General features: G+C 46.2%; 1 protein-coding gene across 14 annotated transcripts in view; it reads right to left on the reverse strand.

Moving 5' to 3' along the window:
* msi2b (musashi RNA-binding protein 2b) overlaps positions 1-26,801 on the reverse strand; it is a 522,720-nt gene that overhangs the window by 266,816 nt on the left and 229,103 nt on the right. The gene's annotated exons all lie outside the window — the stretch shown is intronic.

Here is a 26,801-nt window from a genome sequence, read left to right on the forward strand (position 1 = left end):
GCCATGATGGAGGAGGAAGGGAAGGAATGAAAGCTCTGTAAGAGCAATTGGTATTAAGTGTCTTTAATTGTCCCTTCATTGGCAAAGTAATACCTGTGTCTGATTATACAGGATTACATTGCATTTACAGTTTAGAAATCAGCCTATGCCAGCGTTTATACTCCACACAAAGCCTCCTTCCACCCTTCTCATATAACTCCATCAGCATAGTTTTATTTCCTTTCTCAATTATCTACTTATCCAGCTTCCCCTTAAATGCCTCAACCACTCTCTGCGTTATTGAGTTCCACATTCTCACCAGTCTCTGGGTTAAAAAGGGTTTCTTCTGAATTCCCTATTGGATTGCTGAGTGACCATCTTATATTGATGGCCTCTAGTTTTTGCTGTATGTGCCAACTCAAATGGGGTAAACCAATTTGCCTGGAATGGAATGGAACTCAAACTGGTCGTTATTATTGATGGGAATGATGCTCCTGGTGAAAAGACTGCTGGGAATTTTCAGCACAGCTGGGAGTTATCACACTGCTTCAACTCAACCTACAATTGGTCAGCTATTGTCTTGTGGCCTCCCAAATTGAACCAATGAAAATTGGATGGGATTTGCCCTGATGGTTCAGTTGCTAGGTACAACATCAAGTGTGCAGATGGGTTTGAACAGGAGGCTGCCCAGTTTCATCCCCGACATGGGTTGAGTTACTGGATCTCAGCTTGGGGGTTGGTTGGTGGGCCGGTGGGGAGGGCGGAGAGGGGGAGGGGCATTGTCCGTGGAGAAGCTACATCTGACCTCAGCACCTCCGAGACTGAGAGTGGGGGAGGTCGATCATTCTGATTGATCATTATTACATTGTTCCCCGCTGGAAAGCGGGTGTTGCTTTTAAAATTGGCAAATGGCAGACCCACACTCGAGGAATGGTCACTTTGGGCGAGAGGGTAGTGGGTGCCCATGTCATTGGGCCACAGCTCAAGTCGGCACACTTGGTCACGGGAGCTTGGGGAAGGACACACATATCACATGACAAATTCCACCTACTGTTTGGTTATTTAAACTAACACAGGATACTTTTTAATACAAAAAAACCAATTCTTTCTGTGAGCCTCACTGTGAAATAACAACTCAATTTCTATTCACTTCAATGGTTTGCAAGCTGAATCCTATTTTATCTCAAAATGCTGTATCTCACTGCTGACTGACCGTGGCAATAATGGATTGCCAAGTGCTTAATCCCAGGCGCACACCTGCAGCCCAACTGTGTCTGTGTCTGTCTGCATCACAATCACATCCAAATGTCTTCCTGCATCTTCTGAAGCTTGTCTGAGGTAGCTGTGCTGTCAACAGACCAGGCCGGATTAAGAGGGCCATTCTCTAGCCGACTCCTCTCTTACTGAGCCATTCTGACATTATCAAACAGGGGAATAGGTCCCCTTTCACCCGCCCCAGCCCCCAACCTCCCACCCCACAGGGTTATTTGACAGGGTGCTTGGCTTATGAGAAATGCAAGCTTGGTGTCCAAAACCCCACTCCAGAAAAATCCTGAAATCTCCTCCTAGAGGTCAGATGTTGAGCTACGGTACAACCCCACCAAGCCCACGCATCCCCCCCCACCCCCCACCCACCCCACCTTCAGCAATCAGTTCTTGTTTTCCAGAGTGGATTCGGCTATCTTGACTATGTCGGACCGAGCTATGACAGAAAGTCTTTTACAGAATGAAAACAGCCATCCAAAAATCAGGCAGCAAAGCCTCTACCTTGTTGAATCCGAGGATTGGGAAGGTGAGGCCGAGTGGGATGGATGGGTGGGGGAGCGGGGATTAAAAGTTTGTTTCTCAGAAGGCCAGTCATTCACCCAACAATGAATACCAATGGCACCGGCTGCACACAGGATTTGCTAGAGGAAATCAGGCAGAGAGGGAGGAGAGAGATACACAGACAGTCAGGCAGACATGATCAATCAAGGAATGGATATACACAGAGATGGGAAGATTCAGAATGACAAGTGGCAAGCAGTGAGAGTGTGTATGAGAGAGAGAGAGAGAGAGAGATACAGATAGACAGAGGAAGAATGAAAGGCAGTATCTCGGGAATTGCAGTCAGAATCAAAGAGGACTGATAAAGAAATCTTTCATTAAACTAGCTGTCACTGGTTTCAAACTAAATGTCTCCTCTCACTGCTGGTTCCAGAGGGCTGATGTGAAGCATTCCTCTTAGTCTTCACCCGATTCAGAAATGATGCACTTCCACTCCACACAACTGAGGAATGATATGGTACGAATCAGCAATCTGAATCACAGGGGTGGGTAGCATAGCGATAATGTTACTGGCCAAGTAATCTTACAGGCTGAGACTAATGTTCCAGAGACACGAGCTCACCACGGCAGCTGGAGGAATTTCAGTTCAATTAATGAATAAATCTGGAATAAAATGCTAGTTAATAATGATCAAGAAACCTCCAGTTTGGTGTAAAAATGCCCTTTGGTGGGGGGAGGGGGGAGGAAATCTGCCACCCTTATCCAGTCCGGCCTACGGTGACTCCAAATGCCACAGAAATATGGTCGCCTCTTAGCTGTCCTCTGAAATAGCCTAGCAAGCCACTCAGTTAGAGGCGGCTCTCCATCACCTTCTCAAGGGCCATCACGGGTGAGAAGTAAGTTCTGGCCTTGCCAGCGATGCTCATATCTCATGAATGAATAAAAATGTGCCCTCCTTTTTTCGTCTCAATGAGGTGCTAAAGTACTGACCAATGACAGTGCTGACTCACCTCCCCCAGGACAGTGCTGCTGACTGGAAAAGCCTCCACACAAGCAGCATCATATCGATGCCAAGGGGAGCTGCATTGTCACTTGTCTGCTGATTCATGCCTGCACCTCTAAACCTGGTGGCACCACGTCCACAGCCCAGACTCTTACAGCCTGAAAAGAAAAAGGTGCTTCTTAATGCTCTCTGGAAGCTGCCTAAATTTTTGCACCTGCCCCCATGCACCGCCGGCCCCCCCCCTGCCCCCAACCCTCACCCAACCCCCAAAGCGCTCCACTTTAAGTGCCCCATTCTTTAAATTTGACTTGCAGGTCATTTGCGGCTCTGATGAGTGGTGCCATTCCCTTGAACCACCTGAACTTGCACCTGCAGTTGTGAATAATTATGCAGATAAGGCTGGGCCAGAAATTCCAGTGTGACGATTAAGTTTTGGTGTAAGGCAAGTCTGAAAGCAGAGAAAAGCAAGTCCGAACTGCCTAATGACGGGAGGTGGAAAGCTGTCGCCGGAAGTAGACAGGACAGCCTGGAGCAGAAACAGAAATACCACAGGCACGCAGTAGGGGTCAGTCTTCCGAGTTTGTGGTTAAAAAAACAGACTTGCACTTATTTTGCATCTTTCATGACCACAGGACGTCTCAAAGTGCTTTACAACCAATGAAGTACTTTTTAAAATGTAGTTACTGTTGTAATGCAGAAAACACAGCAGCCAATTTGCACACAGCAAGCTCCCACAAACAGCAATCTGATGATGAGCAGATAATCTGTTTTTGGTGATGTTGGTTGAGGGGTAAATATGGTCCAGGGCACCAAGACGACGAACTCTACTTGTCTTTAAATAATCCCACAGGGTTGTTTACATACATCTGACGGGACAGATGATGCCACAGTTTAGCATCTCATCCGAGAGGAGGGACAGCCTAGATTTTGTGCTTATGTCTCTGGAGTGAGACTTGAACCCATGAACTTCTGACTCAGAGCGAGAGCGCTACCCACTGAGCCATGGCTCACTAAGAAGCCACTTCAAGTTTGGCAATACTCCGCACGTGTCCTGCACTGTGCCTGAACTTGGGCGATGCAATGCAAACACTGATGGGAAATGAATTCCATTCCACAACTTTACATCCACTGCCTCAATGGGCACAAACATTTAAAAAGATAACATTTCGAAATCAAGCGTTCCAGAAAAGAACAGGCACAGGATGTCCAAAATAAATGCTGCAGCTGGTGTTGATGCAAGCTTTCAAAATTAGAGGTGGGGTGAAACCTTGTAATTAAAACAAATGAATAAGAGCAAACTATTCCAATGATTCTGTCATGAATGTATCAGTGGAGTATTGACTTCCTCTGATGTCTGGTCAGGAAAAGGGAGAACATTTCAGTGTTGGAAAGGAACACTGGGTTGTGATGACTATTGTTCACCTCCCATGCACCAACTGAAGCCACAATGCTGTACTTTGGAGGATAAATCCCTCTCAGGGGCACTGAGGATTGCGGAAGCTGCCTTGCTGGGCCTCAGTGCAGATTGAGATTGCAGGTGGAGGAGGAGGAGGTAAGGGCTTAGCAGCTTCTCCACATCCTTCTTGGTGGGGTGGATGAAAAACTAGGAAGGAACACCTGAGAACTATTCTGCTGCTGTAAAAGATCTTTCGCATCTTCCACCAGGTGTTTCTCCAACATCGATCAATGCTGTAAACTGAAACCGGGCGAGCCCGAGCACATAGACCAACCCTTCAAAGGGTGAGGCATTGTTAGTCCAAATTGCTTTATCAAGGGTCACGCTCAAAGCTGCCACCACTCTCTTGTTCAGCCCTCAAAAGTGGACTTCATTAATGTTTCATTCATTGAAAAAATATATCTGGTTTGGTTGTCTAAGCTTCGAGGCACCGGCAGCGACGAGCACTCCCGGGTCAGGTACAGGATTGTTAGATTGGAATGGTGGTGTAGTGAGAACATTACTGCACCAGTAATCCAGCAATCTTGTGGCGCAGTGGGTAGGGAACCTGCCTCTGAGCCCGTAGCTCTGGGTTCAAGTCCCACTCCAGGACTTAATGGCCAAGAAAGATGTGCTCACAACGCAGCCAAGCAGGTTGAGTATCAACTTGTAAATCCTTCCAAGATATGCCAATGGGAGGCGGTAAAAGCTGGAGAGATTTCTGGTCAGCCATGTGACAGAAAGAAATTGGAGCCTCTACCATCACTACCCATAGCTGCGGACTACAACATGCCTGTAAAAGTGCACATTGCTACAACAACTCGGACTCCTTGGCAGCGGCCGGGTGAACGGCTGGTGTGGATCAGACTGGTGCCAACAGCATGGGGTTCAATTCCCGTTCTGGCTGCGATGGAGTCGGGACCTGCTTCCTTGCCCTACCCCTGGTGGAGGTCGTGGCGCTGTGGGTCAGACCTGCCTTCAGGCAGAGGCTCGAGAAGAAAAATCCGGAAGCCCTGACTAATGTTCTAGAAACGGGTTCAACTCCCACCGGGGGGAGGGGGGGGGGGTGCGCGGAGGCATATAAATTCAATTAATTAATAAATCTGGACTTTAAAAGAAAAGTAGTCTCAGTAATGGTGAGAAAGGATTGCTGTAAAAACCTACCAGATTCACTGATGCCCCCTAGGGAAGGAAATCTGCTGTCCTTACCCGGTCTGGCCTACATGTGACTTCAGACCCACAGCAATGTGACTGATTCTTACCTGCCCTCTGAAATGGCCTAGCACACCTTCCCAAGGACAAGAAAGGATATGGAGGCACTGGAGAAGATCTACAAGGATGATACCAAAGCTGAAACTGTACAACCATCAAGAAAGTATGAAGAGGATGCGTCTCTTTCCTCTAATGAAGGGAAAACTGCGATCCTGATACAGGCCTTAAAAATTATGAAGGGGTTTGATAGGATGGACAGAATGATGTTTCTACTTGTGGGGGAGTTAAAACTAGGCAATAGAGACTAATGTGTCTGATAATGAAGCCAGGAGAAACTTCACCCTGAGAGAGAATGTGGAACTTGCTTCAACTACTCCCTGTGGTAGCAAGTAGCACAGAGGCATTTTAAGGGGAATTCAGAAAAGTAAATGGAAGTGTTAAGGAATGAAAGGATACATTGATGAGGTAAGGTAGGAGTAGGCTTTTATGGGACAGAAGCACCAGCATAGATCTGCTGGGCCGAATGGCCTGTGTCTGTGCTTTAAATTCTACATAACTCTATATAATTAGTGCAGAGCTCAGGGCTGTTTGTGGGCTGTGGACCCATTAGGAACTGGGCTGACACTACCCATATTCATTCACCATTGAACTCACGTGTCCAAGACAAGACGGACGACTATCCCCCAGTCTGTCTGGATTGGATTTGTAGGCAAGTGTCAATCCACGCACTCACCAATAACTCAACATTCCTTTTGTGACAAGTTTTCAAGGAAACTGGCCTCGCTTCCCATCTCCTACAGATTCAGTGAGCAGCAAAGGGTTAACAGTTCTCACAAGCTCCCCCATCCTCGCATAAATGCCATTGTTTCCAGCCCACCGCCTCACAAAGCCATCATGTCTCTGCTAATGAAAGATGTGACTAAATGTTTTTAATGACTGTATGTTTTCCCAGGCAATAATTACTTAACCTCAATAAAATTCCCATCAATTTGACCCAGTCAAGCCTGTGACCAGGAAGCTGACCTGCGCCAGAGGAGCTGCGCGTCCTCGGAGGTTCCAATGGGGTCCAATAGGAGCCAAGAGGCGGAGTCTGCTCAGTGGCGCCTCAGAGCTGGCCGTTTGTTCGGCACTTTGTGCCGTGTTGGCTCCAGTCATCGCTCAGAGCTCAGCGTGGCCTAGCGGTCACACACAGCCACTCAGCCGACCTCTCCCTCCCAACCTACCCACCCGTTTCCTCTTGCTTTATCGGGAGCACAGATATGCAAGAATGGCCCGGGGACAACACTCCCATCCCAGCCCGGACCCCCACCGCCCCATCAAAAGGGTTCCAGTCGCTGGTCGAGGCAACCCAAATATTTGGTGAACAGCAGGAGCTGAATTTGATTGGACGCTCTCATTATTTGCCAAGTTACAGCATCCACCCCCACCCAGCATGCGCTGCCAGGTGCCTAAACCCCTCCTCGCAATCCACCGCATAACCTTTTTTTTCATACATTCACGGGATGTGAGCTTTGCTGGCTGGGCCAGCATTTATCATCCATCCCTAACTTGGCCATGAATTAAACAGTTCCTCAAATATGTTACTCAATGACTGACAATCCTGCTTAGATAAATGTAAACCTAATCCTATGACACAGTTGAAAAGGTGCCTTTCGAAACAGAGCTGAGAGAACACATCTGTATTGAGCAAACACATCAGAGCTGGCAAGACACAGCTCACTCAACTCCCAGATCACTCCCTTGGTTAAACCTGTTTTTCGCAGAGACACATTGCTGCTCCTAATTAATTGGACATCTTCATTCTTCCGGAACAGTACAAACAAGAGAAACTTTGTGGTTTCTCGCTTCCTCTCTGGCATCTCTACTTTTCCTACACGTACTGAGCTCTGGCTTCATGAGTCCAGCTGACCTCCTCTGCTTCGACTCAGGGGACGATCTTCAGGCTTAATCCATAAACATTGTTCCAATGCCACCCGTTCCGGCTCCTTCCCGATCACTGCCTGAAGCTGAAGCAAACCCTGTGCCGAGTTTCCGACCCCCCTATCCTCATCCATCACAAAGGCTGCCTTCTCCCACCTCTGTACTAACACCCGCCTACAGCCCTGCCTCAGCTCGATTGCTGCTGAAACCCTCATCCATCCTTTCACGCCACCCCAGTCCTCTGCCGGCCAGCCTCCCGCCTTCTACCCACCCCCCGCCCCCATAAACATAAGCTCACCCGAAACTCTGCTGCCCACAGCCAAACCCGCACCAAGTCCTGTTCATCCATCACCCATGCTCTCAATGATTATGTTGGCTCCCAGTCCATCAATTCCTCGATTTTGTCATTCTCATCCTAGCATTCAAATCCCTCCACAGCCTTGCTCCACCTTATCTCTGTAACTTCCTCCAGCCCTCTGAAAACTCTGTGTTCCTCCAATCCCCCCCAAACACTCTGCTATTTAAGAAAAGTGAGATGAGAGAAACCAGAGAATTATAGACTAGTTACCTAACATCTGCTGTCAGGAAACGACAGCAGTTCTTTAATTAAGGAGGGAGCGGGTGAACACCTAAACATATCCTACTGATTAGAGAGAGCTAGTTTAGATTTGTAAAGGGTAGGCCATGTCCAATGATTCTTACTGAATTTTTTTGAAGAGGTGACTGAAGTAGTGCACAGGGGAATGTCTATGGATGTTGCTCATATGGACTCCCGGAAATCATTTGATAAAATTCTTCATAAGAGACTATTTGCTAATGTTAGGCTCATGGCATTGAAAGTGAACTATTGACCTGGTTAAGAAACTGGCTCAGTGGAACGAGTCGGGATAATGGCCAGATCCACAAATTGGCAGGATGGTGTCCCACAAGGGTGCATGTTCGGGCTTTGACTATCCACCAACCTTATTAATGATTCCGACGATGGGATTGAAAGCCCCATATCCAAATTTGCCAATGACACAAAAGATAGATGTAGCAGTGTAGATGGAACCATAAAATTACAGAGAGATATAAGCAGATTGCATGAACTGACAAAACTGGCAAGTGAATTTTAATATAGGCAAATGTGAGATCATGCGCTTCAGACCCAAAAGGGACAGAACAAAGTACCTTCTATAAAAGCTAGAAACAGCGGAGGTCAAAAAAGACCTGGGGGTCCAGGTACACAGATCAATAAAACTTCCCGAACTTGTACCAAAAATAACCAAAAAGACAATGAAATATTGGCTTTCATTTCGTGAGAAATAGAATACAAGGGGGTAGAAGTTGTTCTTCAACGATACAAAGCCCTGGTTAGACCAACCCTGGAGCACTTTGAGCAGCTCTGGGCACCGCTCCTTAGGAAGGATATATCAGCCTTGGAGGGAGTACAGGGCAGATTTACCAGAATGATGGAAAAACTCAGCATCTGCGGAGAGGGAGAAACAGAGTTAACGTTTCAAGTCCGTAAGACCGTTCTTCAGAGCTCTGAAGAAGAGTCATGCAGACTCGAAACACTGACTCTGTCTCTCTCCACAGATGCTGTCAGACCTGCTGAGTTTTTCCAGCATTTTCTTGTTTTTGTTTCAGATTTCCAGCATCCGCTGTATTTTGCTTTTACCAGAGTTTTAACCTGGGCATAAATTATGATGAGAGATTACAGAAACTAGGGCTGCATTCCACAGAAGTTAAACAGTTGAGGGGGGTGATTTAATTGAAGCTTTCAAGATATTATGGGTAGGAAAGATAAAGAGGAACTATTTCCACTGGTTTGGGGGGTCTAGGGGTAGGGGGCAAAGCGCTAGATGTTTCAGAAGTGAAATTAGGAAACACTTCTACACACAGAAGGTAGCAGAAGTTTAGGAACTTTCTTCTGCAAACAGCAATTAATGCCAAATCAACCATAAATTTTAAATCTGAGATTGATAGCTTTTTGTTAACCAAAGGGTTATAGGGCAATGGCATGGATATGGAATAGGTCATAGATCAACCATGATCTCACTGAATGTTGGAACAGGCTCAAGGGGCTAAGTGGCCCCTCCTGTTCCTATGATCCTAATTCTACCTTCTTGTGTAACCCCAATTTTATTCTGCCTCTCATTGTGCGGCCCTGCCTTCAACAGGTGCAGCTGAAGGCACAACAGCCAGCGCTGGAGGGATTACATTCAAGGTTGTACAAGGAGCCAGAACTGAAGGAGTGTAGAGATCTCAGGGGTGTTGTGGGGCTGGAGGAGGCCGCGAGGTAAGTCAGCACTGTCGGAGGGTGGAAACTGGTACCCTTGCTTAGTCTGTCTGGCCAGCTTCCAATGCAGGAGAGCAAAACTGAGCCAACAGGTGAGATCATTTAAAAAGAACTGAATCAAACCCTCTCACTCATTCTCCCGAGGTCTGTTCAAATATCAGCCTTTAAGATGACAACTTTCACTGAACAGACAGACCATGGGCCAAGAGGTTCAGTGAAGGGCTTACCGTGTGCTTTATCATTCCCTGATATACAGATTGATGGGATCACCGCAGCAGGCTTTACTGTTTGATTCTGTAGGAACTGATTCCAAGGAGCTTTGAGGTAGATTTATTTTACCCACAGCAAAAACACAGAGACAGGAACTATAAAAAAATTTAATCAAACACTGTATCCCAAAATAGGTAATAAAGAATCTCAAAAAAAACACAAAAATGTCTCTTACAGTAACTCTGCAGTTTCCATTGCTGGGTGGACCTGTGTAGAGGTTGACATCACTGTGGAGAGTGGGAACGAGAGATGGGAGAGCGGGAACAAGAGAGAGGTGAGCAGGAACGAGAGAGAGGAGTGCAGGTACAAGACAGAAGGAATGAGACAGAGGGAGTATGAGAGAGGAACAAGAGAGAAGAGAGTGGGAATAAGAGGCAGGAGAGTGAGAACGAGAGGCAGGAGTGTGCGATAGTGGGAATGAGAGAGAGTGGGAATGAGAAAGAGGAGAGTTGAGAGTAGGAATGGAAGGAGAGTGGGAATAAGGGAGAGGAAAGTGAGAGAACGAGAATGACGAGAGGAGTACGGAATAGTAGGAACGATAAAGGGGAGCTGAAAATGGGAGCCGAAAATGGGAGCCATAGAGAGAGGAGCAGCAAAGTAGCAGTTATAAGGAGGATAAAAAAAGAGCAGAAGTCTGAGACAAAAGTGTTGGCAATTAGGAACCTGAGCAAGGGGAGTGGGAACCAGACAGAAAATCAGGGGTACACAGCAGCAACAAAGACAGGTTGGATGACCAGTTTAGCAGGAAGTGAATACACCTCCTTGCTCTCAACGGAATGGGTGATGGTATTATACATGTTGTCTACACAAATAGCCCCTGCACTATTCTCAATCGCCAAAACAATGATGTCAAGTTCTCGTCTAATGACATATGCAGCACCTAATTCACAAGGGTCTGCAACTTCTAAAAGGCTAGTAAATTACTGTCAATAAATTCCATTGTTTGATGAATAGAAACAGAGCAGACGTGCCCATGAGCAATACTGCTTCTGTGCTGACTCAGCTGATCTCAATACAAGGCTGTTATAATTAAGGACAGAGGGAGAAAGGATCAGCCAGACTCCGGCTCCAAATAACCATCCAGTGACCCATGCTGAAAACCACATCTGACTGGATCGTTGGATGAAGTCATCATCGGTTTCGCTGTGATGCCCTTCATGATTGGTTGGCCTTTTGGCACTTGGTGTCTAGGCAACACAGTCAGGAGTCCTGTGGATCCATATCTCCCAGAGGTTTCGATAGGGTAAACACAGAGACAGCCTTTCAATTTGTGTAGAAGAGCAAAACTACAACTCATCAACATAAAGATCGTCAGCAAGAAATCAAAGTGGAAATTCAGGAGAAACTTCTTTACCCAGAGAGTGAGAATGGGGAAATTCACTACTACAGTGGTTGAGGCAAATTGTATTAATGCATTTAAGGGAGTCTAGATAAGCATTTGAGGGAGAAGGGGATAGAGGGTTACACCAAAAGAGATAGATGATGAAAGTTGGGAAAAGACTGAAGCGGAGCATGGACTGTTTGGGCTGAATGGCCTGTTTTCATGCTGTATATTCTATGTAATTCCACAGCAGGAGTCAAGGCCCTTAGAGGTGCAGATCAGTGGGTGGGGGAGCTGGGGGAAGAATAGGCAAACATAAGGAAACGAAGGTCAGGAAGAGACCACCTGGTCCATTGACTCTCTTCTACACTGTTATGTAGTGACTTCTACCCATTCCCACCCAGGCTCTCGACAAATGACAAAAATTGGAAGGCTAACTTTTTGGTGTCGCTGGCAAAGCCAGCATTTGTTGCCCATCCTTAATTGGTCTTGCTAGGCCATTACAGAGGCACTTAAGAGTCAACCACATCGCTGTGGATCTGGGGTCACAGTTAGGCCAGACCAGAAGCATTTTATGATTCTAGGTTTATTAACTGAATGTGGTGGGATTTGAACCTGCATCCCCAGAGCATTAGTTCAGGATTACGAGTGTAGTGACATTACTACTAGGCCACCTCCTCCTCCCCATTTAGGAGTGCAAGTCTGGGAAATTCTTGAACAAAAACAAAAATACCTGGAAAAACTCAGCAGGTCTGACAGAATCTGCAGAGAGGGGTACAGTTGACATTTCGAGTCCAAATGACTCTTTATCAAGTTCTGATGAAGAGTCATTCGGACTCGAAACATTAACTGTATCCCTCTCCGCAGATGCTGTCAGACCTGCTGAGTTTTTCCAGGTGTTTTTGTTTTTGTTCTAGATTTCCAGCATCCGCAGTATTTTGCTTTTATCTGGGAAATTCCTCTCTGACTTCCCCAACCCACAACTCCAGGAAACCACAATGGCTGGAAGACACATCCTCTGCTTGCCTCCTGTACACAATCAGAAGACAAAATAAGGGTTCGCTGGGTCTCCTACACAGACCATCCCATGTGAGTCTGACAGATTCTCCATTAGTGTGCTGGTGACTGATTGGGAAAGAACCAAACCATCTAATAGATGTAATGCCTCCAGCACATCACACCCCAAAGTTCAGCTCAGCACCACCTCCTCCTCGTTTCAGCTTTAGCTTAAAAAAAAATGTGATCATCTCATTGCACCACGCTAATGACAATATTTATATCAGAAGGATTATCCAACAGCACTGGAATCAATCGGAGCCTGAGCCACACAGATATAGCCCACAGGCCCCAGCCACAACTTGCAATCATTTAAACCAAGGTGATTCCGAGTGGGAGAGGTAAAACCTGAAGATGTACAGGGTGGTGGATAGGAACGGAACAGCCAAGCAGGGCTCATCTTACGCAACTGGACATCAGAGAAAGCGATACAGGAGGACAGTATAGTCATCCATTTCCGCCAGAGCAGAGAGGTCAAGGAAGACATGGGGGTGGGGGCAGCAGTCAACAGAGGAGCTGTTCAGGCTTTGGCCTGGGCCTCCTTGGTGCTGGAAACAGAATGGGGAAGCCAGGCTGAAGGGGATTGAAACCAGGGAGCTTTGGGACAGAGGAGCTGGGAGCTGATAACTCGTTTCATAAGACCATAAGAAATAGCAGCAGGAGCAGGAGCAGGCCATTTGTCCCTCTGAGCCTGCTCTGCTGTTCAATGTCATGACTTATCTGAACGTGTTCTCAATCCCACTTTCCCACCCCATAATCCTTGACTCCTCTATGGTTCAAAAATCTGTCTATCTCAGCCTCGAATATATTCAATGGCCCAGCCTCCACTCCCTCAGACAATAAATTCCTCCTCATCCCTGTCTTAAGTGAGAGACCCCTTATTTTGAAACTATGAGGCTAGATTCCCCTATGAGGGGAAACATCCACGAAGCACCCACCTTGTCAAGCACCCTCAGAAATCGGATAGGGCAGAGAGGGAGTGTAGATCAAGCAGCAGGATGATGTTGGTAGTTTTGAAAGGCAGGGTGGGGGGATGGGGGGGATGAGGGGGACTGGGGGACCAGGGGACAGGGGGGTGGGGACATCCAGCATGGGACCAGGAGGGTGAGCTGGAATGGGGGAGGGTAAAGGAACCAGGTAACTGCTATTCAATTAGAATGGAATTTTCAGCACTTCAGGCTTATTTACAGTTCTCTCTTCTCTCCAAATTCAAACAGGACAGCCCTGGTACAAACCCAGAATTAATATGCCAGGTGAATGACCCCCTTGCTGCCCTCTGCCTCCGAAAACAAACTTCAGACATGACAGCTCACACTGTGCAACAGAACCCAGTATGGGAGAAGCAAAGGAGCAAACCATTAGCCACCACTCAGAGTATCAATTAGAAAGAGAACACCCTAAAGAGCCAGGAAAAGAAAGTTCTCTTTTATCTTAAGAAAGGCCTGGAAGCAAAGTTGCGGATACTCTCCATGTATACTGTCAATTGGGTCAATGCGGCATCAGCAAACAAGCCTGTGGCACACAGATAGACACTGCCACAGGCAGCAGGCTGAGAAAGACCACCTTACATACATAGAGCAGGCCATTTGGCCAAACTGGTCCTGCTGGCGGTATGTTCTACATCAGCCTCCTCCCTCCACTCTTCATCTAACCCCACAAGCACATCTTTCTATTCCTTGCTCCCACAAGTACGTAGCTGGCTTTCCCTTCAACACATCTACGCATGTGATAGCAAGTTCTGTATTCTAACCGCACTCTGGGTAAAGGGGTTTCTCTTGAATTCTTTATTTGATTAATTAGCGATGATCTGATAATTATATGAGCCCGCTCCCTCCCCCTCAGGGGAGAGCACCCAGATTTCAGATTGGGGCAAATGGAGTTGGTTTTTGCAAAGGGTCACACCTCCTGAGCCCCAGCCCTCCAACTCTGGTCGTAGAAAGAACCGGACAGTTGAATTGAGGCGTTTAACTAGCTGGGCAGAAATGGCCCCGCCTGACCCTGTGGCCCCAGCACAATGGTTCAGATTCTCAGGTAACTGGGCCACATTGGTCAAGTGGTCACAGCCGATGACAGCTTCCACCTTGTAACGCCTGCCGATACAGCAAAACTATAACCCCACCCCCATAACTACGACACAAAAAAAACACCAAAAATAAGAGAGAACTTGGGTGGCATACAAAGTATTTCTTACCACCAGACCTTATTGTAATATTAATTCACTTATGCTCCTAGGCCCATGGATCCATTTGAGGGGAAGCTAGATGAAAACATGAGGGTGAAAGGAATAGAAAAAGATATGTCACAGGGTTAGATGAAGTAGAGTAGGGAGGAGGCGTGTGTGGAACATAAGCATGAACTCATTGAGCTGTTTCTGTCCCACACTTTCCTGTCGCTTAAACAGAGTTAAGTTCATTGGTAGAAGACCTAGAGGCTCTAGGTGAGCTTCCTCAATGAGGCTATCCCTGCTTTGCTATTGAAATAGCAATTTTTAATTTAGCCTTTTTAAAGTACTCATCTGTTCCATTTTTACAAATAATGAAAAACAGAGAGGAAAAAAAAAAGAGACACTTAAAACAGACTTGTATTCATAAAGAATCTTAACCACATCACTCAGAAACATCTCACGGCACTTGACATACAATGACTTACAAAGTGCAGGCAAATTAAAATGTAATTAAGAGGTTAATCAAAGCTTATTGTGACCATTTGACTTCTTAAGTGATGCAGGTCTTTAAAACAAAGATATAGATGTGGTTTAAGTAGGCAACTTAATTAACTTGGGAGCAAAATAAGCAGAAGCCTTGAGCGAGATTGGATGGATCTTTATTTCTTCATACTGGGAGCATCCTAGTGTGTCTGCTTGTATTTTCTTTATTATTTCAATGTCCTCCAATAACATGGAGCCCAAAATTGCAAAGACCACTCCAACTGAGTTTTTATTTTGATTCAGCACTACATCTTGACTTTTACATTCTGCTATCGGCTTTTTTTATTTTATGGCTTCCTCTCCTTGAGGTGCTATTTTTAACACCCTCCCTCCACGCACGCCCCCCCCTCCACTGTTGTGCTCGCCCATATCATCCAGCCTTTCCCCCATTTAATGTCCACTCATCACTAAGATAAAAGCAAAAAACTGCAGATGCTGGAAATCCAAAACAAAAACAAAACACTTTTATCTTTACCCAAATGTACCAACTCGCATCAAAAGTTCTATCTGCCATTGTTTTTCTTAACCCATTCCACCACCATTATCCATAACCCCACAAGCCCACTACCCTTCCCCAAAAAGTTTCCTTGAAGATTATTTAAATGATCCTCCAGGCCAGAGAATTATCTGGGCCAGGTGACACATCCCTGCCATGCATGGAGGACCTGCTTGATCGACCGCGGAGATATTAGGAGCCAACAAGACGATGGAGGTAAATAGCCTCAGTCCACAAAGGATCACAGACATCTCTCTCCATTAGAGAGACGAGGGACATCGCTCCGCAAATGTGGGGCAAGGTGAGGAGGCAGGACTTCATGAACAACCACAGCCAGTACGCAATTGAGCTTACGCATTGACATCAATCTGCATCACAGTCTAGCCATCGAGCCGACTGAGCTCAGTGACCCCAAAAGCTTTCCCTCTAATATCTCGTCATTAGCTTTACATTCCTTGTCACCCAGTTCCATTGTGCTGGAAGTAATAGGAACTGACCCCGGGGGTATCTACTCCTTCAGAGTAACCAATAGAGCCAATTCTTGTACTTGAACCAATAGGAGGTCATGCATAATGGGCAGTCTTTAACAACACAGTCACTTATTTAGAATTATAGTTCGCTCACTGCAAAATAACATAAGCAATCGGAGCAGGATTAGGCTTTTTGGCCCGTTTAGCCTGCCCCGCCATTCAATAAGTTCATGGCTGATCTGATTGTGGCTTTACTTTCCTGCCTGCCCCCTCATTATCCTTAAACTCCTTGTCAATCAAAAGTCTAACTCAGCCCTGAATGTACTCAATGATCCAGCCTCCACTGCTCTACGGGGAAGAGAATTCTGAAGATTAACAATTCCTCTAAGAGGATAAATTCCTCCTCGCCTCCATCTTAAACGGGAGACCCCTTATTTTTAAACTGTGCCCCTAGTTCCAGACTCCAATACGAGGGGAAAACATCCTCTCAGCATCCACCCTGTCAAACCCCCTCGGAATCTTATACATTTCAATGAGATCACCTCTCATGTTTCTGAACTCCAACGAGTGTAGGCCCAAGCTGCCTATGTCCTCTGGTTTAAAAGTTCACACACTCAACAATTTCACAATTACCCATAAAGGTCAGCAATACAACAGCTAACTACGGTCTCAAGTCAAACATTCCCTTGTCTGTCTTCCAAAGGTAATGGCAAATCTCCGCTAGGACTGAACAAGACTTCAACAATCAGCTGCGCTTCATCCAAATTCCAGACAGGCAACATTGAAGAAAATTAGTTTGATCCATTTGATCCAAAGAAATCATGCCAACCAAATATTACACTAAGGATATCTCAGCATGGGGTTTCCGTTGACAACCATCTGATGTTCACCTCACTCAAACCTGGCCTACTTCCAAGTAGGTGGATGTAAACAGGGCTGTGTCCATATCCTGACAATTAGATGCCCCTTATTCTGTTATTTGCACTCCATGGCGACCTTTTGTATGTAAAACAGGCATTCAAAGTTGCTTGGCACAAAGTGGGGGAAAAGGCCTTTTGTTATTTTACAGAGCCAAGTCCTAGTGTTTGAAGAGTTTCAGAATTCCTGTTGCTACCCTGATTTCAGGAGTTCTTTACTACTCCTCTCCCATCTGCTTCTCTGCCATTGGTTGTGGTGAGGCCATTCAGCCTCTGCCCTGCGTCACATTCCACAACTCCCCACCCCCCGCAAATTCCCTTACCCCACAGCCAGGCTGCAATGGGTTTTCCCACTGGGATTGTGTCAAATTTTAACTAATATTCCCAATTACCAACCCCGCGAACCTCATTGGCCGTGGACCTCAGTGCTCTTGGGCTCGAGAAAAAAGAAATCTGCTAATGTCTCAGCTCCTGATCACCATCCATTGACCCTGCTCGAAGGTGGACATGTAAGGCAGATAAGGACAGGAGGAGGCCATTCAGTGCCTCAAACCCATTCTGCCATAAAATGAGATCAAGGCTGTCCTATATCTTAACTCCATCCACCTGCCTTTGCTCCATATCCTTTTATACCCATGTCTAGCAAAAATCTTTTGATCTTAGATTTAAAGTTATTAATTAAGCTAACATCTACTACTTTTGTGGGATAGAGTTCCACACTCCAAAACGATACAGAGTATTGCAGACGTGCTTGAAGCAGTGCTTTAGCTAGCTGTAGCAAAACCTCCTCCCCTTTATATTCTAGCCCTCGAGTTATAACAGTTGTCATTCCATTAACCTTTTTCACTGTTTTTTTATACCTGATCTCTATAATTTAATGATCTGTACCTATGGATCCTGAAACCTCATTGGACCTCCACTGTTCCTAGCTTTCCATCATTTAAATTCCACTGGGGGAGACAACGGCAACGTCACTGGTCTAGGCTAATCCAGAGGTCCAATCTAAAGCTCTGGGGACATGGGTTCAAATCTCACTGCGGCATTTGGCGAAATTTAAAATCAATCATGATTCTGGAATTGAAAACTAGTTTCAGCAATAGTGACCATGAAACTATCAATTGTCATAAAAACCCATTGGGTTCACTAATGTCCTTTAGGGAGGGAAATCTACTGTCCTTGCCTGGTCTGGCCTACGTGTGACTCCAGACCCACAGCAATGTGGCTGGGTCTTAACTACCCTCTGAAATGGCCTAGCAAGCCAACTCAGTTCATGAGCAATTAGGGATGGGCAACAAATGCTGGCCTTGCCAGCGATGCACACATCCCATGAAAGAATAAATTTTTAAAAATTCTACTCGGATAGAGTCATTGCAGCACAGAAGGAGACCATTCAGCCTGTCGAGTCCATGCCAGCTCTCTGCGGAGCAATCCAGTCAGTCCCATTCCCTTGCTCTATCCCCAAAGTCCTGCAGATTTATATCCCTCAAGTGCCCACCATTGTCTCTGCTTCAACCCTTCACATAGACAATGAGTTCCAGGTCATCACCATTCACTGCGTAAAAAGTTCTTTCTCCTATCCCCCTGTATCTCTCGCCCAACACCTTAAACCTGTGTTCCTTAGTCCCTGTACCATCAGCTCTGGGAACAGCTTTTCTGTGGTGACCTTATCTAGGTAAGGTAGGAGATTACATGTTGTGGACCCAGCCAAGATGATGGGAGGGCTGATGTATGACTGAGTTGTGTGTGTGCGGGTGGGGGTGCGAGACTTGGAGGAAGATTTGAAGACGATCATATCTTAAAGCACCCACTGCTCATGTTCTGTGATATTCTCTGTGTACAGCTGAGGAGCCATCACCAAGTACAGTGGCCACATCCTGTTGGCAGTGGGCTCCAGGGCAGAGCTGTGGGAAGCCAGATGTTGGCGCAAAACCACGTGTCCGTATTACACCAGCTCTCGGGATCCTTATCCAGGGTATCCTTTCCATTCAAACCCAGCATGAGCACAAATTCTCTCATTTTCATCGGCACAGACTTTCCACATTGGAGGCACCTTGGCTAAATCTCTACAATCCCCTCAGACTTAGCAGACGGCCGGGGCAATGTACAAACTATCTTTGTGCTGATTTGAGTGCTTGCAGATTTACAATCCTGCTTGTGTTAACAGGCAAAAGACAGGCTTTTCTTTCCTTTAACAAAACAAAAAAAAAACCTCTCAGTGCCAGAGATCCACAGGCTAATTATACTGGCTGCGTTCCTTTCTCTCCTTTTGATGAGAGTGAATCTCCCACCAATTCCAAACGCGCAGGGAGTCTCAGAAATTAATTCCAGTGAGATTTAAACATCAAGATAGAGCAATCTACACTCTTCACACTCTCCCCAGCTCCTTTCATAGCCCATTAAAATGCAGAGATATTGATCCCTGGACACAGGAATGAACACCACCACAGAAAAGCCTCATCTATAGGCCGAACCGATCAGCGGATCATGGGCAGCAGGTTGACCACCAATCTGCAGTTAGCTGGCTAGGCTCCTTTGGCCCAGCTGAATTCTGGTTGTGCTGTTTTTATCCATTATTTGTAGGTCACATTATCTTCAAGAGGGTCCAGCAAGTTGTGACTCGGGGGGTGTTGGGGGGTGGGGGGGGGGGGGGGGGGGGGGGGGGGGGGTGTTGGGGGGGTCCCAGTATGTATCAGGAAGGCCGCAGGCCCAACCCCTCCACCCACTGGTGGAGCAATTCATATCGGGGAATCACGAGAGGCCAGAATCGGAGGAGTGTAGGAGTCTCAGGAGGGTTATATAGAGGTAGGGAGGGGAGAGGCGGCAGAGGACTGGAAAACTTGAACAGCAAAGGATTGAAGTCAAGATATGCATACAGGCTAAGTTTCCCCAACACTCAAATGGCGGCCCTCTGAAATGAAGCTCAACTGCACAATGCCAGAGATCTCAAGGGCTGCCTGCTTACTGACTTTCATATTATAATAGGAATTCACCTCTCAGCAATGACGGCTTAACCTGTACCGAGTCTCCGCACAGAACGAGAATGATCTGATTTCAAAAAGGATTACACGTTACAATTCCTCCTTTATATTCAGGCTCCAGACAAAGCCCCTTTTTGTTCAGCTTCACAAAATTACTACACAAGCGTCAGCCGAGTATATTAACTGTGGCTATTGTGGGAACACAAAAGCCCCCTCAGCTGTAACCAAACATTCCTCAGACAGAACTTTTGTTATCACAGCAATCCAGGTTTTAATAAAATACTGGGTCACATGCAAATAGGCCGCTGCATTGCAACTGTCTCCTTAACAACAACAAAAAAGACACCATCTATAAATGGCACATATGACCACATTTTACATTAAAAGAGGCTTCAAATAGCTCTTCCCATGGCAGCTCTGCTTAGTCAAAGGCCAGGTCACACCAATAATATATTTACAAGGGAACTAGACTGTAATCTAAGCGAGGAGTTATGGGGAGGAGGTGCTGAGCACTGAAACATTTAATTCAAAGTAAACCCTATTTGAATAGGTCCCCTTTGTAACTTTCTATATTTGATCATTATTTCCTACTCCAGAGGCTTGATTTGCGCCACCAAAAGAGGGTAGCTCCAGTCGGGAAATAGGCAAACCCGCCTCAGTTTAAAGGGCCCCATTAGACCCAATTTTCACTCTGTGGAGGCAGGGACAAGGTAAGAGACAGGCCCGCTGACCCAGGAAGCAGATCTGAGGTGGCCATGGGGGCAGGCGAGTGTTGAGGTGGGCTGGTTAAAAGGCCCATCTTGGTTCTCTGGGACTTCATTCCACATGTTTTAGAAGCTGTTAGGCCCTCGAGCCCTCACATCCTCTCACCCTGGACACACCCATCGACCTCTCCCCCCTTCAGCAAGAACATTCCAGTTGGGGGACACTGGATAGCAACTCGCAGCGAGGGCATGGGCTGATATCCTCCCTTCCCCCTTAGCCCAGAGGCGTTGAGGGCAATTGCAAAGCCTCTACTGAGTCACACTGGGTGACCCATCTCTTCCACTCCTTCAGTTTTAGCTGTGGCTCAGTGGGAGAACTCTTGACTCTGAATCAGAAGGTTGTGGGTTCAAGTCCCAGTCCAGAGAGTTGAGCACAAAAATCTAAGCTGACAATTCAGTGCAAAGCTGTGGGAGTGCTGTACAGTTGGAGGTGCAGTCTTTGGATGAGAAGTTAAATCAAGGCCTTATCTGCTCCATCAAGATGGCATAAGAGATCACATGGCAATATTTCGAAGAGAAGAGATGCTAATCCCACCTCACACCCCAAACCCGGTATCCTGGCTGTTACATAACCCTCAATCAAATCACAAAAACAGATTATCTCATTGCAGTTTGTGGGGGCTTATTGTGTGAACAGTGGCTGCCACCCACAGTGCTGGAAGGAAGGGAGTTCCAGGATTTTGACCCAACAACAGGGAAGACAATATATTTCCAAGCCAGGATGGTGACTGACTTGGAGGGGAACTTGCAGGTGGTGGTGTTCCCATGCGCCTGCCGCCCTTGTCCTTCTAGATGGTAAGGCTTGTATGTTTGGAAGGTGCTGTCAAAGGAGACTTACCAAGGTAGGAAGCATTGCAGCAATTTGTGCACAGCAAGTTCCCACAAACAGCTATGTGATTCTGATGGGATAGACTGTTTTTAGTGATGCTGATTGAGGGATAAATGTTGGCCGGGACACCGGGGGGAGCTCCCCTCCTCTTCTGCCTGCAGTGCCATGAGCTCTTTCAAATTAGAGTATGAGAGGAAGCTGGCTAGCAATGTTAAAAATGGATAGCAAGAGTTTCTACAGGTATTTAAAAAGGAAAAGTGTAAGTTAAGTGAGAGTTGGTCCTCTAGAGAGTGAGAATGGGGAGTTAATAATAGATAATAAGGAAATGGCGGATGAAATGAACAAATATTTTGCTTCTATGTTCACTTTCAAAAAACACTCTAGTAATAGGTGTAAATCAGGAGGTGGAAGAGGGAAGGGAACTTGGTGAAATTACAACCACTAGGGAAGCGGTACTGAGTGAACTGATGGAGCTGTGGACTGACAAGTCTTCAGGCCCTGATGGACTTCATCCTAGGGTCTTAAAAGACTTGGCTAATAAGCTAGTAAATGCATTGGTGTTAATTTTCCAAAATTCTCGAGATTCTGGAATGGTTCCATCAAGCTGGAAAGTAGCAAATATAACCCCTTTATTAAGAATGGAGGGAGACAGAAAACAGGAAACTATGGGACAGTTATCTTGTCATCTGTTGTGGGGAAAGTGTCAGAATTGATCATTAAGGGAGTTATAGCTGAGCACTTCGAAAAAATCAAGGTAATCAGGAAGAGTCGGCATGGTTTTGTGAAAGGGAATGATGTTTAACCAATTTATTGGGGTTCTTTGAAGGAGTAACATATACTGTGGATAAAGGGGAGCCTGTAGATGTGCTGTACTTGGATTTCGAGAAGGCATTTTATAAGTTGCCCAATCAAAAGTTATTGCAGAAAATAAAAGCTCAGTGTAGAGGGTAACATATTAGCATGGATAGAAGATTGGTTGGCTGGCAGAAAACAGGGAATATGCACAAATGGGTCTTTTGCTCATTGGCAGAATGTGCCAAGTGGAGTCCTGCAGAGGTCTGTGCTGGGGCCTCAACTTTTTACAATTTACGTCATTGACTTATATGAGGGGAATGAAGGCATGGTAGCTAAATTTGCAGGTAACACAAAGATAGGTAGGAAAGTATGTTGCGAAGAGGGCACAAGGAGGTTGCAGACAGATATAGATAGGTAGAGTGAGTGGGCAAAAATCTGACAAATGGAATTTAATGTGGGAAAATGTGAAGTTGTTCACTTTGGCAGGAAGAATAAAAAAAGTAGAGTATTACTTAAAGAGAGAATGGCTGCAGAATTCTGAGGTGCAGAGGGATCTAGGTGTTCTAGTGCATGAGTCACAAGAAGTTAGAATGCAGGTATAGCAAGTATTAAGGAGGCTAATGAAATGTTATCCTTTATTATGAGAGGAATTGAACATAAAAGTAAGAATGTTGTGCTTCATTTATACGGGGCATTGGTGAGATCACATTTTGAATACTGTGTGCAGTTTTAGTCTCCTTATTTAAGGAAGGATGTAAATGTATTGGAGGCGGTTCAGAGGAGGTTTACTAGATTGATACCTGGAATGAGCAGGTTGTCTTCCGGGGAAAGGTTGGACAGACTGGGCTCGTTTCCACTGGAGTTTAAAAGAGTGAGGGGGTGACTCGATTGAAGTATGTAAGGTCCTGACAGTCTTGACAAGGTGACATGGGAGGGATATTTCCTCTTGAGAGTGAATCCAGAACTAGGGGGCACTGTTTTAAAATTAGGGGTCACCCTGTTAGGACAGAGATAAGGAGAAACCTTTTCTCTCACAGGGGTGTGCAACTTTGGAACTCTCTGCCTCAGAAGGCAGTGGAAGTGGAGTCACTGAATATTTTTAAGGCGCCGGTAGACTGATTCCCTTGCCTAACAAGAATCTAAAGTTATAGGGGGTGGATGAGAATGGGGAACTCGAAACACAGACAGATGAACCATGATCTTATTGAATGGTGGAGCAGGCTCCAGGGGTCGAATGGCCTACCCCTGCACCTATTTCGTATGTATGTAGGTATATTTGTATGTATCCACCCAAGAGGGTAAATAGGCTCCCAGCTTAACTTCTATCTGGAAGAAAGCATCTCTGACAGTGCAGCACTCCCTCAGTTCTGCAATGTAGCTTACAGCCTAGATTTTGTATGTAAGTCGCTAAAGTGGGACTTGAATCGCTGAAGTCCTTAGGACAGAAACAGTTATATATTCAGCCAAAGACATTAAAATTTAGAACTCCACAAGCTGTTAAACTTGGATCTTTTTACTATCTCTTTCAAGCAGACTCTCTCTACTGGTACGTGTGTGTGGTAGCTTCGAGTGGACAAAATACACAATGCAATTTTCAATACACTACAGAATCCACAACTTTCTAATTCGGAGCTGAAAGTGCTATCATATGGTAGACACTATGGTCAATACTGGTAGTCAAGGATTGGTTGCTGGTGATGGTAGAGGCAGGAACATTGAGGTGACAAGTTAAAAGATCCAAACATGTATCATGGCTTACATTCAACTCTTGCATGATCAACATCGCTATCACTGGGTTGGCGGCTTTCCAGTAGATGGACAGAATGGTGGAAATATGACCCTTCAAAGAGTGGTTAAGGGGCCAGATTCCCAAGGAATAATAATAAAATATGACTTTCGCCATGAACCGGTGGGTCCAGACTGGTACCAATACCCAAAGGAAAAAAAAACTAATGATTAAATAGCAGCTTACCATCTCTCTCAGAATGTCCCAAAGTGCTTTGCATCCAAACGATTATTCATAAAGTGTCCACTTGCTACAAGAGAAGATAGTGGCATAGTGGTCATGTCACTGGACTAGGAATCCAGGTTGATGTTCTGGAAGCATGGTTTCAAATCCCACAACACCAGCTGGTGGAGTTTAAAGCTGGTCTTGTTGTTGTAAAAACCCATCTGGTTCCCTAATGTCTTTTAGGGAAGGAAATCTGCCGTCGGGTCTGGCCTACATGTGACTCCAGATCCACAGGAAAGCGGTTGACTCTTAACTGCCCTCTGAAGTGGCCTAGCAAGCCACTCAGTTTCAAGGGAAATTAGGGTTGGGTAACAAAGGCTGACCTCACCCACATACCATCAAAGAATGAAAAAACCTCGACCATGAGATGAATGGCTCAATTAAATTGTTTTCTGTGGCATCAGTAGAAGGAAGAATGTTGGTGCAGGACACCCAGAAACTAGTGCCCTGGGATCTTTACCATCTACCTCTCACCTCTGACCTCCTCAGCACCTGTACCAAGGTATCAACCTGGCTCGTCTCCTTGAGGACGGGACTTGAGCCCACCACCCCCTCACTAAAAAAGTGAGGGTGCCATGACGGAGCCGAGCTGATTAAACAAGCCTGGCGACAATATCGGAAACCTTTGTCAAACAAGGGGTGAGAAAATGGTTCCTGGTTCCCCGACTGAGGTGGTATCCCTGATTCCAGGTGCTAGACAGTGTGGCTGGCAGTCCTGAAACCTTGCCATGTTAAATGGCTCTGTGCACTGAGATATGAACTGGAAAGCTATTGGAGGAGGCAGATAGATGCCCCTAATTTTGTCGCCTCCCAGTTTGTGCTTCAAATGGATGAAACCAAACATAACCTATGCAACGCAGGTATCACAATTCCATCCAGCGCTGTTAAATGGCAAACCATGGACAAGACTCAACTTGCACACACAGCAGACATCACTTTCCAGGAGTCCCTATCCATATCTCTTTATTGACCTGGTCTCATGTTAAGTAGCTTTCTTTTTGGCATAAAAATATTGCCTTTCCCAGAAGCGTATGCAAGGGCCCGCAGGAGAATAAAGGGATCAAAAACACATCTGCTGTAAGCATCAGAGATTCAAAAACAGCGACTTAACTCTCCAGGCACCAATTAGAGGGATTCTTCCAAGTACAATTGTAGGAACGCCAGAAAATCTCAAAGTACAGGGCAAGAGGCTCATTGACTCTCTCTAGGCCAATACATAGGACACACTCACTGGAGCAGAGTCAATCCACAGGACACACACACAGGCAGAGTCAATCCACAGGACACACACACACATGAGCAGAGTCAATGCACAGGACACACACCCACAGGGGCAGAGTCAATACACAGGACACACACAGGGACAGAGTCAATACACAGGACACACACACAGGGCAAAGTCAATGCACAGAACACACACACACACACACACACACACAGGCAGAGTCAATACACAGGACACACACGCACACGAGCAGAATCAATGCACAGGACACACACGCACAGGCAAAGTCAATCCACAGGACACACACACGGGCAGAGTCAATACACAGGACACGCACATAGGGGCAGAGTCAATACACAGGACACACACACACACGCATGCAGAGTCAATACACAGCGCACACACATACACACACACACACACACACACACACACAGAGGCAGAGTCAATACACAGGACACACACAAACAGGGACAGAGTCAATACGCATGACACACACACACACACACACAGACACACACACAGGCAGAGTCAATACACAGGACACACACATGGGCAGAGTCAATACATAGGACACAGACACATGAGCAGAGTCAACACACAGGACACACACACAGGCAGAGTCAATACACAGGACACACACACAGGCAGAGTCAACACACAGAACACACACACACACACGGGCAGAGTCAACACACAGAACACACACACACACACACACACACACACACACATGGGCAGAGTCAACACACACACACACACACACACACACGGGTAGAGTTAACACACACACACACACACACACACACATGGGCAGAGTCAATACACAGGACACACACAGGGGCAGAGTCAACACACAGAACACACACACACACGGGCAGAGTCAATACACAGGACACACACACGGGCAGAGTCAACACACACACACACACAGGGGCAGAGTCAATTGGTACACAGACACACACACACAGACCATAAACACACCCACACACACGGACACACAGACATAGACACACAGAGTCAATACATAGGACACAGACACATGAGCAGAGTCAACACACAGGACACACACACAGGCAGAGTCAATACACAGGACACACACACAGGCAGAGTCAACACACAGAACACACACACACACACACACGGGCAGAGTCAACACACACACACACACACACACACACGGGCAGAGTCAACACACACACACACACACACACACATGGGCAGAGTCAACACACACACACACACACACACACACACGGGCAGAGTCAACACACACACACAGACACACAGACCATAAACACACACACACACATGGACACACAGGCATAGACACACACAGAGCAGATACACAAGACACACACAGGG

Source organism: Carcharodon carcharias, chromosome 10, assembly GCF_017639515.1.
Source record: "Carcharodon carcharias isolate sCarCar2 chromosome 10, sCarCar2.pri, whole genome shotgun sequence".
Lineage (NCBI taxonomy): Eukaryota > Metazoa > Chordata > Chondrichthyes > Lamniformes > Lamnidae > Carcharodon > Carcharodon carcharias.